General features: G+C 34.5%; 1 protein-coding gene across 3 annotated transcripts in view; it reads right to left on the bottom strand.

Annotated features, from left to right (window-relative positions):
* The window catches only part of LOC146534179 (uncharacterized), a 47,409-nt gene extending 36,919 nt beyond the window's left edge, over nucleotides 1–10,490 (bottom strand). The window contains exon 1 of one of the 3 annotated variants that reach the window (XM_085194613.1): nucleotides 10,182–10,490. The gene's annotated coding sequence lies outside the window, so the exon portion shown is untranslated. Of the gene's footprint in view, nucleotides 1–3,008; nucleotides 3,055–10,181 lie in introns of those variants that run through there. The other 2 variants (XM_085194615.1, XM_085194614.1) reach the window with 2 other exon arrangements.
* Between the last annotated feature and the right edge of the window lie 2,354 nt (nucleotides 10,491–12,844).

Genomic DNA, 12,844 nt, shown 5'->3' with positions numbered 1-12,844 from the left:
TGAATTGAAAACGAGAAATTGGTATAAAAGAATTGTGAATACGACGTACGACAACCAATCTTATAAATACGTGTCAAAATTTTACGTATTTTAGACAATACCGATCTTTTTTATTCAATTACATTTTTATTTAGTGTTTATTGGCTTTCAATTGGCTTAATACAGTAACGAGTTCGATTTTCAATTGAGACAAATACTCGTAGAGACGGTCAACGAGTCGTGGTCGACTAAATGTTAGCTGCGTGTATTTAAAACTTTTTTTTTAGTTTAGATTATTTTCTTACTTATTTCAGAGCGGCCTGTCTCTCAGAATCTATAACATAAACACATAAGTTTAAGTTTAAGTTAAGAAATATGTCATATTTCTTTGATGACCATATTTTTTTTATTTCAATCTTTATCTCGCACAAAACAACAGGGAACCTAGTGCCATTTGTTGCTTAACGCCGATTTTTTAAGATATTACGTGTTGAGTGGCGGAACTCAAAGCCATGCTTTGGCTTGTTACGACCCTTACAATTTTAATAATTACCCCTAATACCTATCATACATTGTCTTATCGCTAATCCCACCATCCATTACGGCCATGATTGATCGCCCCCATGAATGGGACAGTACTGACGCGTCGGCCCATCACATCGATATTAAAATTCCCAAACAAATTTAATAAAAGCATTATGTACGGAATTGTTCGTTACAAAGTAAGTATGTCGCGTTTAAGCTTTGTACGCGGTGTTTTAATAAATATTTTGTAACTATTGTATGGAAAAATTAAGGTAGGTATTACGGTTGAGTAAAGAAAATTTTATATATTATATTGATCGTTGATTGTAATGTGTTTAAATAATTTTTAGTTCTTCTTTAGTTCGTGAAACTCGTCTGGTCTACTAAAGAGAAATATATATAACTAAAACATATTAATCCTCCGAGTAGGACTTAAATCCACAGACTTCGCCTTTACAGTCAGAGGCTGTCAAGATGCGCTACGATTAACCTACCATTGTGTAACTAGAAGGGACTCTTTTCTTTAAAAAATAACAAATAATAAAAGAATAAAAGAACAATTCCTAGGTGTCTTTATGAACGACAAAACATTATTTTTCCTTCCGACTGGTGAAAATAAAACTGACACTAACTGGTGAAATACAAGCTGGGAGGAGTCAAGATAAATGACTATAACTCAATATTTACGGCGAGACAGTGGCGACTTGGTGGCAGGACGATTTATACTGCCTATCTGTTATCATGAATCGGGCCGTTTTATATATTGTTATATACATATTTATATCTCTTTCTATTTTTTACTTTTTTAATGTTTCCTCCATATTTTTGAATTGGCGAAAAGCAAAAATCTAATTCACTATTCGTCGATGGTGTAAGCCAACATAGCCTTAGTTGGCTTTTCAAGATCATAGAAAATTCTATTACATTATTTTATCTTAATTATTTTCTATTCCCACGGTAAGGCAAAACGTAGCGTTGAGTTTCGCCATATTGCATATCCGTAATTAAAGTGCAACACGTGCTGTATGAATTATTTAATATTTTAATTTCCTTCTTTTAAAGAGGCAAAGAGTGGAGTTCAGTTCCGCCACTCTTCACGCAATGCCTCTAGAATTCAGTGGAAAGTCGGAAACGGAAGTATCTTAACACTAGGTTCCCACTTCCTACACTGCTACGTGCGTACTATCTGACACTCTAGTCTATCAGACTTGGTTCCTATTTTATACTATGTAACATCGCAGAAAGTCGAATACCAAAAAGTAATAAATACGTAAGTCGCAATAGGTAAAGAGGTAAAGTGTTCTATGCGGTAACACGTTTCCCCTCTCACGTGGCACGTAAAGTTCTGACGGCGGAAAGGCATCATTTTCAGACAGCTGCCTTTAAAACACATTTCTCTACTCTCTCTAAACTACATACTACTAAAATGACTAAAGGCCTATTCAAATGATGATTCAATGACTAAACTGCCATTTTTGTAGAGAGAAAAAAAAACAACTAATATATATCAAGAATAACTGACTATATGTTGACCTCTGGTATGGTGGATTTGAGACTTCAAAAATTTTATGAGGTTCCAGGCGGTAGAAAGTTTGCAACCGTCCTCTCTATTGAAATTAGGACTGGTGCAGTAACAAAACCTTTGTAAAAAAGCCTGTTACAACATACACATGAATATCTACTTTGATGGCAAACCTAATGTCATTACAATGTTGCTATAGTACTTAACCGATAGTGCCTTCAGACCGAATATCCGTTCCATGTTTTGAATCAGATTTCTGTTTAGATATCACACTTTCAGTGCCTTTATGTAAATTTTATTATACCCCTTTTTTACCTTTACAGTAACTACATAAATACTACTGATAAAATAAAATTTTAAGGAAATTCTTTACATCTCAATATAAAAGAAAATGAAAGATTATTTTTTCAGTTTCACTATGTGTCCCGCATATTACAGAATAGTCAGAGGGATATAGTGTAAAGACACTCCGTTTCCCACGAACGTTAAATCAAATCAACAACCATCGGCTGGTTCGATCCCCGCTCTACAAAATGAACTATATAATATTTTCTCCTCCCTCTACCTCTCCCAATATATAAGTATAATTATATTGTATATATAAAAGTGTAAAGTGACTAACCCAGATATAAAGGCACAGCCAATATCGCTGCAAATAGTATCTCTAAATTTTACACAAAACCTAGCACAAATAAAAAATTAAATAATATTAGTGTTAATTTTTTTCCTGTCATCAACCCCAAATGTAACAATCTCGCTGAAAACAAAAAACTAAAAACAAAAAGATCGACAGCTCCTGGTGTCAACCTGGCATCGTGCCACGGTGCAGGAATCAAAATGTGCGAAAGGTCAATCAACTTAAATTTCTACTGCAATATAGGGCCATGTTAATATTCTTATATGTATCTAAAATTTGATTTTATTATATTTTTTATGTCATTGTATACTTATAGCAAAATAATGTGCTGCGCTAGGTACTTACTTTTTATACAATTTCCCAAAGTTGCATAATGGATACCGAAACCTGGAGAAAGAGATATTTTTTTTAATATAAAACCTGTAATATAAAAGTTTCTACAAAAACAATTTTTTAACAGCTCCTAGTCTATCTGGCAACGTGCCTCGATGGAGGGATCGAAATGCGAATAAAATGGAAGGACAATTGACTAGGTATGCTTTAACAGCAAAATATTCCTATACGATCTACACTTTAATTTTATACTTGTATTACTACTTGGAACAATTGTTAAATTTAACATAACATTACAAAAAAATAATAAAAGTATAATAGTATAATAGGCGAATGATGTTCAATTCTATGTGAAATAAGCAATTCCTTGAATGGGAATCAAATTTAATGTACAACGGTATAGTACCGAAACAGACACTGTAATAAGTCATTCAAATCGACATAAACATCCCAGTCAGGAGACTAAGAGTCTCATATAATCGAACTCAAAACTTTCGCGTTCACAGACAGAAGATGTGCTGCTGCACCACGAAAACCTCAAATGTTATTAAAATAATTGGATAAATAAACTAAAATTATATTTTTACATTTTAAAAGAGAAGATTATAGATATGTAGGTCAAGAGTTACGCTTTCAAAGGATTTAAAAAAATATATATTTCATAAATTTTCATAGTTAACCTAGATTTGTATCAATGTCTCTGTCTATTGAATGACTTCTTAGCTCATTAGTACGGAGAAAAGTAAATGTTCTTTATAACACTATAAATTATTATAATTCCTCTCCTATAATTAGTTTTTCGTTCTTATTTAAGTACGTACGACATATTATTTGTCGTGTACAATTAGGAGATTGATCGTAGCTATAAAACCCACAAGGTTTTTCCTGTGGCTCCACCTGGGAGGTCAAAAAAAATGATATTGTTGATGACAGATGACATCCTCTTAGTGGCAGAACTAACACTGGTCGCTAATACATCGAAATATAATTAATTCTTCATTTCTTCCATTTAAATATTAATATAGTTTTATATCCCTAAAAAAGGCACATTGTCTAAGAAGAAACTATTTTCACTTCCGCGCTCTGTTAACTAGACAAAGCGCAGCGTTGAATTCCGCTGCTCAATACCCCGTTAACTTAAAGTTTGAGCGATGCCCCTCCACGTACCTCGCAATTTTTAATTTAACGGAGTCTTTTAACAATAGGTTCCCTTTGCCTACCCTACTATATACGGGATAGAGCGTGAATCTACGAGAAAGTGAACATTTATTCTAAACGCAGAATATTCTAAAAGAAGGCTTTCAGGTAAGTAAAAGAGGGTCACCAGTTACATAAATATCTTGGCCCCTAGTACTAAGTCGTTTGACACGTTTAATTTTATATGAACTCGACACAGGTGTATGTAATATTGCTATTCACATTTCTATTTATAATTCGTTGAACAAAATATTGAACGAAAATATTAATTCTCCTGACTGGGAATATAACCCACAACTGTCGTATTAACAGTCGCACGCTTGTGTCCCTGCTCCATCACAACCTCAAGTACACTTCGTAAGTACCCACTTTATAATATGTGAACAATACAAAAGGAAAAACTATTATTAATCAGCTTCACGGTGTATCCCGCACACTGCAGGGTAGGCAGAGACCCAGTGTTAAGACACTCCGCTTCCCACTTTCTGGATGCATTGCGTGTTGAGTGGTAGAACTCAACACCGCGCTTTGCCTCGACACCAGTATCCAGAATTCTGCGGAAAATGAGAAACGGGGCGTCTCAACCCTAGGTTCCCTCTGTCTATCATATGGTATGCGGGATACAGCGTGAAGCTGATTTAATTAAAAAATAATAATAATATCTAAAATATATATCTAACAATAGCCAGTAAAATCTCTAAATTCACGAAATTCAAACTTCGATAAAATATTAATGAAAAACAAAAACGTTACGCGTTTAATTGGCAAGAGTTTCAAGAATTCTATAAATTTTAAAGGTCTAATTAAGAAAACAACCTGTATTTTCTTAATGGAAAATATTTAAGGTACAAATTACAAATACATTTTCATTCAAATTGTTATAATTCTTGAATGGGGCCTTTGCATGCCTATCCGGACACACACTCCATTCCAATTAAGACACTTACGACCCCCACTTTTCGCCGAATTCTGGAGTCGTTGCGTGTTGAACTGCGGAAGTCAACGCTCCACGTTGCCTCGTTACCAGAGCGAGGAAATTAAAATATTAAACATTTAATTTCATCGAGTGGGAATCGAACCCACAATTTGTCACGCGTAGAGTCGCACGCTTGCGCCCTTGCGCCTGGCTCACTGGCTGACGGCTCTGACGAGTGGCAAAGTACACGTACGGTAATATTGTCCAAAAATATTATTTCACACATTCAATCTATCAATTTATATTCCCAAATAATATTGTGCCTATATTTAAATTTCAACGCACAATAATGTGAAAAATAAGTTTAAGAAAATACGTTTCTAGAAAGTATGGCTTAGGAATCAGAGCGTGGACGGTTTTTAAGGGGCGCAGGTTCGACTCCCAGCACGTTCAATGTTTTATATCTTTTCTTAAATACTTTTCCATTCTTAGTAAAGGATAACACTTTAAAAAAGGTTTTATATAATAATTATTCAATAAAGCAGTCTATAAAGAGATCTGTTTAATTTAGGCGCAAGACTCTCAGCCATTTGGTACACTCGCCCGTTGAAAGTGATCACATTTGAAAGGGATTCGAGGGTCGAGGATAAATCGACACGAGTTAGCTGCTTTAAATTTAATCGCAAACTTTTTTTTAATTCTATAACACTACAGACATTTGGTCTGTACTAGGTTCACCTTATATCGCACATACACATGTTATGAAAATACGATACCATTAAGACACTCCTGTTCTCCATTTTACACGGAATTCTGTAAAATGGAGGAAAGAAGTGAGGCATTTCATGTCAGTGGTGGAACTCTTGTCACCACTTTTATCTCGTTGCCAGAGCGAGGAAATGAAAATATTAAATATTTCATATCCTCGAGTGGGAATCGAATCCACAACATGACGGTTTACAGTCGCTCGCTCGTGTCTTTATATCTACTAGGTCTCCTCTGACTACTCTGCGATATATTGAATTTGAATTTGAAATTCACTTTAGACAAGTTTAAGAGTCAGCTTATAAGGCAACCTGTTTGATTTAGACGAGACGACCCGATAAAGCTACTCGATACATTCGTCAAAGGACTACTCAAAGGGAAGTCGGGGGAAGATTGATGACTTGCAACGTTAACTTCTAATGTTGATATTTTGAAAGCACTTACTTTATATTGAGATGTTTTTTAATTTCAAGCTTAAGGGAAAGAGTAAAAGATGGACATAAAGTGGGGAAGACAGTAAATCCTAGATTTCCTTTGCCTACCCTGATACAGATGGAAGCTAACATACCCATGATGCCAATCACTGAAGCTACGCTAAGCTATGCTTAATCGCGTAATTTAGCAGGAGAGGTAGAGTTTGAGCTCATTGTGTTATATACGTCTATAAAAAAAATTGTAATAACCGGCAAATCCTACCGTTTTACATATCATTACTTTGGAGCTTTAGAGAGTCAATTCACAAGTTATTTTACAGGTTTCAAGGCAATGAATAACACCTCAAATACACTTTTTAGTTTCATATAAAATTTTTAATGTAGCGTAGGATTTGAACCCACGCGTTTTGTAAACCAGCCTAGCAGCGCCGGCTTAAATCTTCTACTATTAGTTTGGAATAACACTTTAAAAATGTTTAAAAAAACGTGAGAGAAATACCGATACAAAAAAAATATCACTAAAATTCCTCAATAACGTTGAGTTACGCTGCTCAACATGCAATATCTAAAACTTAGTCGGAGTGTGAGGAACGGGATATAAAGTGCAATAAAAAAAAATCTGAACAGTAAAAATAATATGATTTTTGATCGTTTTTGTTTATTATTTAAATTATCTTTTTCATAAATACATTCCGGTTGAATGTATTTACTATCTACATTATTGTTAATTGCCTCGAAACATGTAATATTTGGGTTCACTGTCATCACCACCAAAGTGTAGGAAAATGAAATGAAATGTGGACTAACAGCCGTCGTGGCTAAGAACAAGGGTCATATTTTAGACTTTATTAATTTGTATGAATCAGAGGTATAACAGCGCTCTAATGTTTAAACGTTTTTATAATTTTCCTATCCATAATATAATAAGAAATATTCCGAAACGAAATGATTTGTCAATAAGTTAAACACGGTCATTTTTCTTTTATTAACTCGTTTACAGAATAGAATCAAAAATATAGCATATTTTCAGCAGTTCTTGAAAAAAATAAGTAAATTGTTCCAACTGTTTTGCCCTCAATCAGAAAAGGGGTCAAGCATTCAGTTCAATGCTGATGAAATGGATAAAAGGTAACAGAGTAAAAAATGAATGTTACAATAGGAAGAATGAATGAACGTAGTTTGAAAACGCTGTCTTCTCTATCTGTGATCTGCATCACGCGTAAAGAAGGGTAGACAGAGATCACTTATTATGGAAACACTTTTCTCTGATTTCCGTCTGAATTGTGGGTACTTGTCCGAATTCCACATGAGACGTACACACATATATTTAAGTAGATGTTGAGGTCATCGTGGCGCAGCAGACCAAGATCTGATTGTAAACGCAACGCATTCAAACATAGCAGGATGTTTCGGGGGCCATGATTTAATTAAAACTCTATCGATAGAAAAAATAAAAATATTAAAATTTATTTTCTTTATGTACAAAAAATAAAGAATATAAATATTAATATTTTAGAAAATATTGTGCTAAAATTGCGGCTTTCAGCCATAAAAAGTAACCTTATCCAATAAGTCGTATATTTTAAGTAAAACGGTTGAACAGTCCCCTTTGAAATTCGATTGCTTTCAACATTCGAGTGAATGGAGTGGTTTCATGCAAATCAAACAGGTTGCCCTTAAGAAAAGTTAAACATCCCTTGCAGAAAACTGACTTTTTAAAGTCGATTTGTTATAATTTTTTTTCAGCTGCACTTTGTTTCGGAATATAGGAGAATACGCACACTTAACCTAGTGTCAAGACACTCCATTCTCCATTTTCCAAAGGAAATTAAGACATTGCATGGCGGAACAAAATACTGATAGTCAAGGTGATTTTAAGTTCAATTTGCATTTAGGATAATTAATGACTTTCATATACCCGCGTTTATTTATTATATATGAATGAACGCGCGGTGCTTAATACCGACAAAGCGCGGCGTTGAGTTTTGTTATCCAACCCACATTGCTTCTAACATAAGAAAGAGCGTCCATCTCCACCTTGAAGCCCGACAACGCGGGGGTGATGACTTACCATCGGGTGACCCGTACGCGAGTTTGCCTTGTAAAAAAGCCTCGTTTTTTCCACAAAAAGCAATGTTCTTTTTATCCGCCTAGCTGAATGCCCGAGATGTGTAAAGAAAGAAAAAAACTGACATAAGGCAAAGTTCCGCGTGGTATTAGACAATTGCTTATTCTTAGCTTAAGACGTCTGGAGCTTTTCACTTTATTAGCCTGAGTGACGAAAACAGAAAAAAACAGAAGAAAAAAACAAATGAATGACGGTTAACGAAACAAATAGCTGTATAAATTTTAATTTGGAATTCCTAACCAAAGAGGAAAGATTTGCTATTAAAGTTGCCAGTACGACAAAACTCCAATAATAATAATAATAATATAATACTTTGTTGCACAAATAAGAAGAGAAAAAAAAATACAAATCATTAGAAACACGATTAACAAGTGTGCAATGGCGGCCTTATCACTAAAAGCGATTTCTTACAGGCGACCAAAGAAAAAATGGAAGGATTAAATTTAGAAAAGAAGGCAGAAATGTGCAAAAAGTACATAAAATATATAAACCAATATTCAGAGAACACAAAATAGTTTAATACATACATTTATACATACATACATACATACATACATATCTACACAAATACCTACATACATACATATATACATACATACAACAATTAAAGATAAATACATATACAATTATAATATTGTCGTTTTATGAATTGAGTTGGAGATAGTAAAGTTTAAGACGTCGTTTAAAAATCCCAATTGACTGAGACCGTCTTACTTCCAGCGGCAACTTTTTCCATAGCTTTACTGTTTTAACCGTAAAAGAGTCACTATAGCATTTCGTGTGGCATAGAGGAATTTCGAGGATATGGTTAAGGTGGGAACGGAGGTTTTGGGAATGGAAGGTGTCTGACCCCAGGAACTTAAAACGCTCCTTGAGGTAGGATGGTGTAACAGGATTGAAAAGGATGCTATAAGGAAGAGTGAGGGCATGCAAATTACGCCTGTATTCTATTGGCAACCATTTCAGTTGAGTACGAAACGTAAAGAAATTAAAATATTAAATATTTAATTCTCTCGAGTGGGAGTTGAAGCGCGGCGTTGAGTTCCGCTGATCAGCTTCGGTTGCTTGGACGATGTCAGTACTATGTTAAAATACACATATTTATTATGTGTGAAATACCATTTTCTTGTGTTCCTGTTGGAATTTCGGGAAATCCCTCAGTGCAACCTTATAATCTCCAAAGACCTTTAGACTGTAAGACTCGGCCTTCTAAGCCACGTAGTACCGGCTATTCGCTGTCGACCGGTCATTCAGTAAGGAAAGAGTTGTATGTAGATAGAGATAAGTGATCATTGTAAAATATCATTATTTTCTTAAGGTCAAGTATAACAATTTACTTCTTTGTGTATTTTTGAATAAAACATATACATGCATATCTTTCATAACAACCAAAAATAGTAAATTAGTTATATTTACATAGCATAATGAGAAATTAAATTAGTTTAATTTAATAGTAAGTAGCCTTCGTGGAGCAGCGGCACAGCGTCTGACTGTAAATGCAACGGTTTTGGGCTCCATATCCCCTCAGGAGAATCAACTATTTTCATTTCTTCCCTCTGGTAACATGACAAAGCACGGTGTTAAGTTAATTTCTGCTACTCAACACACAATATCTCGATAATTTGGCAGAAAGAGAATTACAGGAGCAGTAGTAGTGTATTAACACCAGGTACTCTCTGCGAACCCTGATACATGCGGAATACTGGGTATGAAAAAATGTCTAAAATTACAATAACAAAACTCACCGATTTCATCCCAAATCAAATCACACCATAAACACTTCTCACTTATGTCACGAAATTTATTGGAAAAAAAACAAACTGTCAAATTATACTCAAAAACTGTCAAATATATAAGTCGCACAATAAATCACTGTTACGATCAAATGAATACCAATTCTAACATTAATTTAATATTAATCACGTTTAAGAACATATTTTGATGATATTTTCAATGGTAAAAGAGTGTTTTACTAAATATAGTCGTATTAAAGACGTCGTGTCCCCGGGATGTTCGCCGCGTTTCAGAGGCTGAGTCGCCCCAGTCGAAGCTCCGTAGTGCGCAGTACCTCTTGCGTAACAGTATTGTTACAAATTAGATAATTCACACTCACTCAGGTCGTGGTACGTTATTTATTATATATATTACTTTATTGTTTTCATTTTATGTTTGTACAAAAAGTTTTAGTTGGATCATAATCTGTGTAATTCAAATATTACTAAAAATTAATATAAATATTTTGGATGAAAACAAAAAACATAGCCATATATCATTAGATTTTAATATTAATATTAAAATCTAATGATATTACAATAAAACAGATTTAAACGAAATATTTATCTATCTATCTATTATTAAGCTTATGCAGCTTCAAGCATCCCGTATCTTTCGGGAAAACCCTTAAAGCGCATGCGTGAACTCAAAAATTAGAAAGAGATAGCGATATTAAAGGTGTAAATTTCCACATAAAAAGAGAGACGGCACGATTACGGAGAGTTGCATATAATCTGGCTAATTTGTTATCTAGGCACGTCCGAACAAAAAAATGTGTTTTTATTTTTACTACCACCATTTTAACATTTATTCGGTTTGCATATGAAATATCCTTCATAGGATAACTCTAACTAATAATCATTTATTAACGAGGATAATTTTTCTAATATGTTTTATTAATTTTATTAAAAGCTATGTATGGCCAGTCGTGGCAAGAGTGCACGATTGTAAACTCCTTCATTTGAATACTCCTTCATTGTAAACTCATTTCATTAGAATAAAAAACTTAAATAAAGTTGTTTAACTAATTTTACTCACTCTGTCTCCAAGAGGAACTCAATGCTGCGCATCGTTTTGTTACCGAATACAAATATATAGAATGATTACAATAAATCACCAAGATATCTGTATTCAAAGACGAACGAAGATATTATCATACGTATGAAATATCATAAAAAATTGGCAAAAAGATAAGAAGCGGAGTGACGTAACACTAGTTACATCCGTCAACCCTGTTTTGCGGGACAAGGCAAGCTATATTTGGAAATAATTTTATTAAAAATAGCTGTTTTTTTAAAATACATTTCCAAATATCTACAGTGCTACAGTAACATTCGTAGCGCCAGTGGGAGCCGCAGCTAAACCGCTTCGAGAATAATTCATTAGCTCTTGTTTAATTCACGCCGCTACCTGCTCTTTTGTACTAGAAATTAGAATACTGTAGAATATGTTTGTTAGAAAAAGCCCGGCGTTCAACACCGCCTCTCAGCACACAATGTCTTAAAAAATTCGAAAATCTCTCGGCCTATCCTGCCGTGAGCTGGATACAGCGTGAAGCTGATTTTTTTTTCAATAACTTCGAGTGGAAATCGAACTTATAACGGTCGCGATTACAGTCGCACGTTTGTGCCGCTGCGCCACTACGGAGTCATATATAAATATATAATTTAAAATGTATAAAATATAAACTTCTGATATAAAACTCAAGTAAAATCTTAGTACACGAGTAACCTAGTTTCAAACGTTTCCCACCGAGACTCTGAACGGTCTCGTTCCGCTGCTCCTTAATAGAAAACTTTTTATTTTTACCTTATGGCCTTATGTTATAAGAATTTATTAAAATTGTAAAATTAAAGTGTCGGCTGAGGAAATCTAGTGTTAAGGCTGTTAGCCACGCACCGCCCAGCATTCGAGGTATTACCTGTTGTTCCTCGAGTGGGAATCGAACCCATAACCTGTTGAATGCCCTTTGTCTAGCTCCCGCAGTCTGCGAGGATATAAATATAAATATGGTCACTAAACTTAATTCCAACCCTAGCGGGATCGAATCCACAACCACTGTGTCCACATCCAGACTATGTTCTTTTCCCGCGTCAGTCCCTATCCTACGGGGATTACGCAAGCTGTGTTTTACACATAACTTTGCAGGATATATAAAGATAACCTAGTGTCAAAACTCTTTCCGTTCTTTCACTGCAACGTTTTATCTTGTCAATGCAGAATATGCAAAATGATTCATTTCCCCAAATGGAGATCGAACCCACAACTATCTCAAAGTCATCACTCTCAATTTGATATCTATTGTATTTAAAGTTATATAAGCTTTCTGGCTCTTAACCTCCTTTATGTAATATAGACGTGGGTGTATAGTCTATTTAGTTTATTCTCTAAGTCATTTTCTTTGTAATGCGATAGCAATATGAGTCCTTTTTATTACTTTACTATATTATATTACATTTTATTATATTCTTGCGAATTTTGCATAGCTGGATCTCATGCCTTTTCGAGACATTGCGTGTTGACTTTCGGACCTTAACGCCGTGCTCGATCTTGTTCCGAAAACTTAAAAGTGAAAAACTGCTGCCCCTATTGGGAATCGAACCCAAAACCGTCACGTATACTATACAAATATCCA

This window comes from Heliconius melpomene, chromosome 12 (genome assembly GCF_056956725.1).
Source record: "Heliconius melpomene rosina isolate 202511_hmr_F chromosome 12, ASM5695672v1, whole genome shotgun sequence".
In the NCBI taxonomy this organism is placed as follows: Eukaryota; Metazoa; Arthropoda; class Insecta; order Lepidoptera; family Nymphalidae; genus Heliconius; species Heliconius melpomene.
Note: the sequence above shows the minus strand (reverse complement) of the source record. Positions and strands in the feature narration are given on the sequence as shown.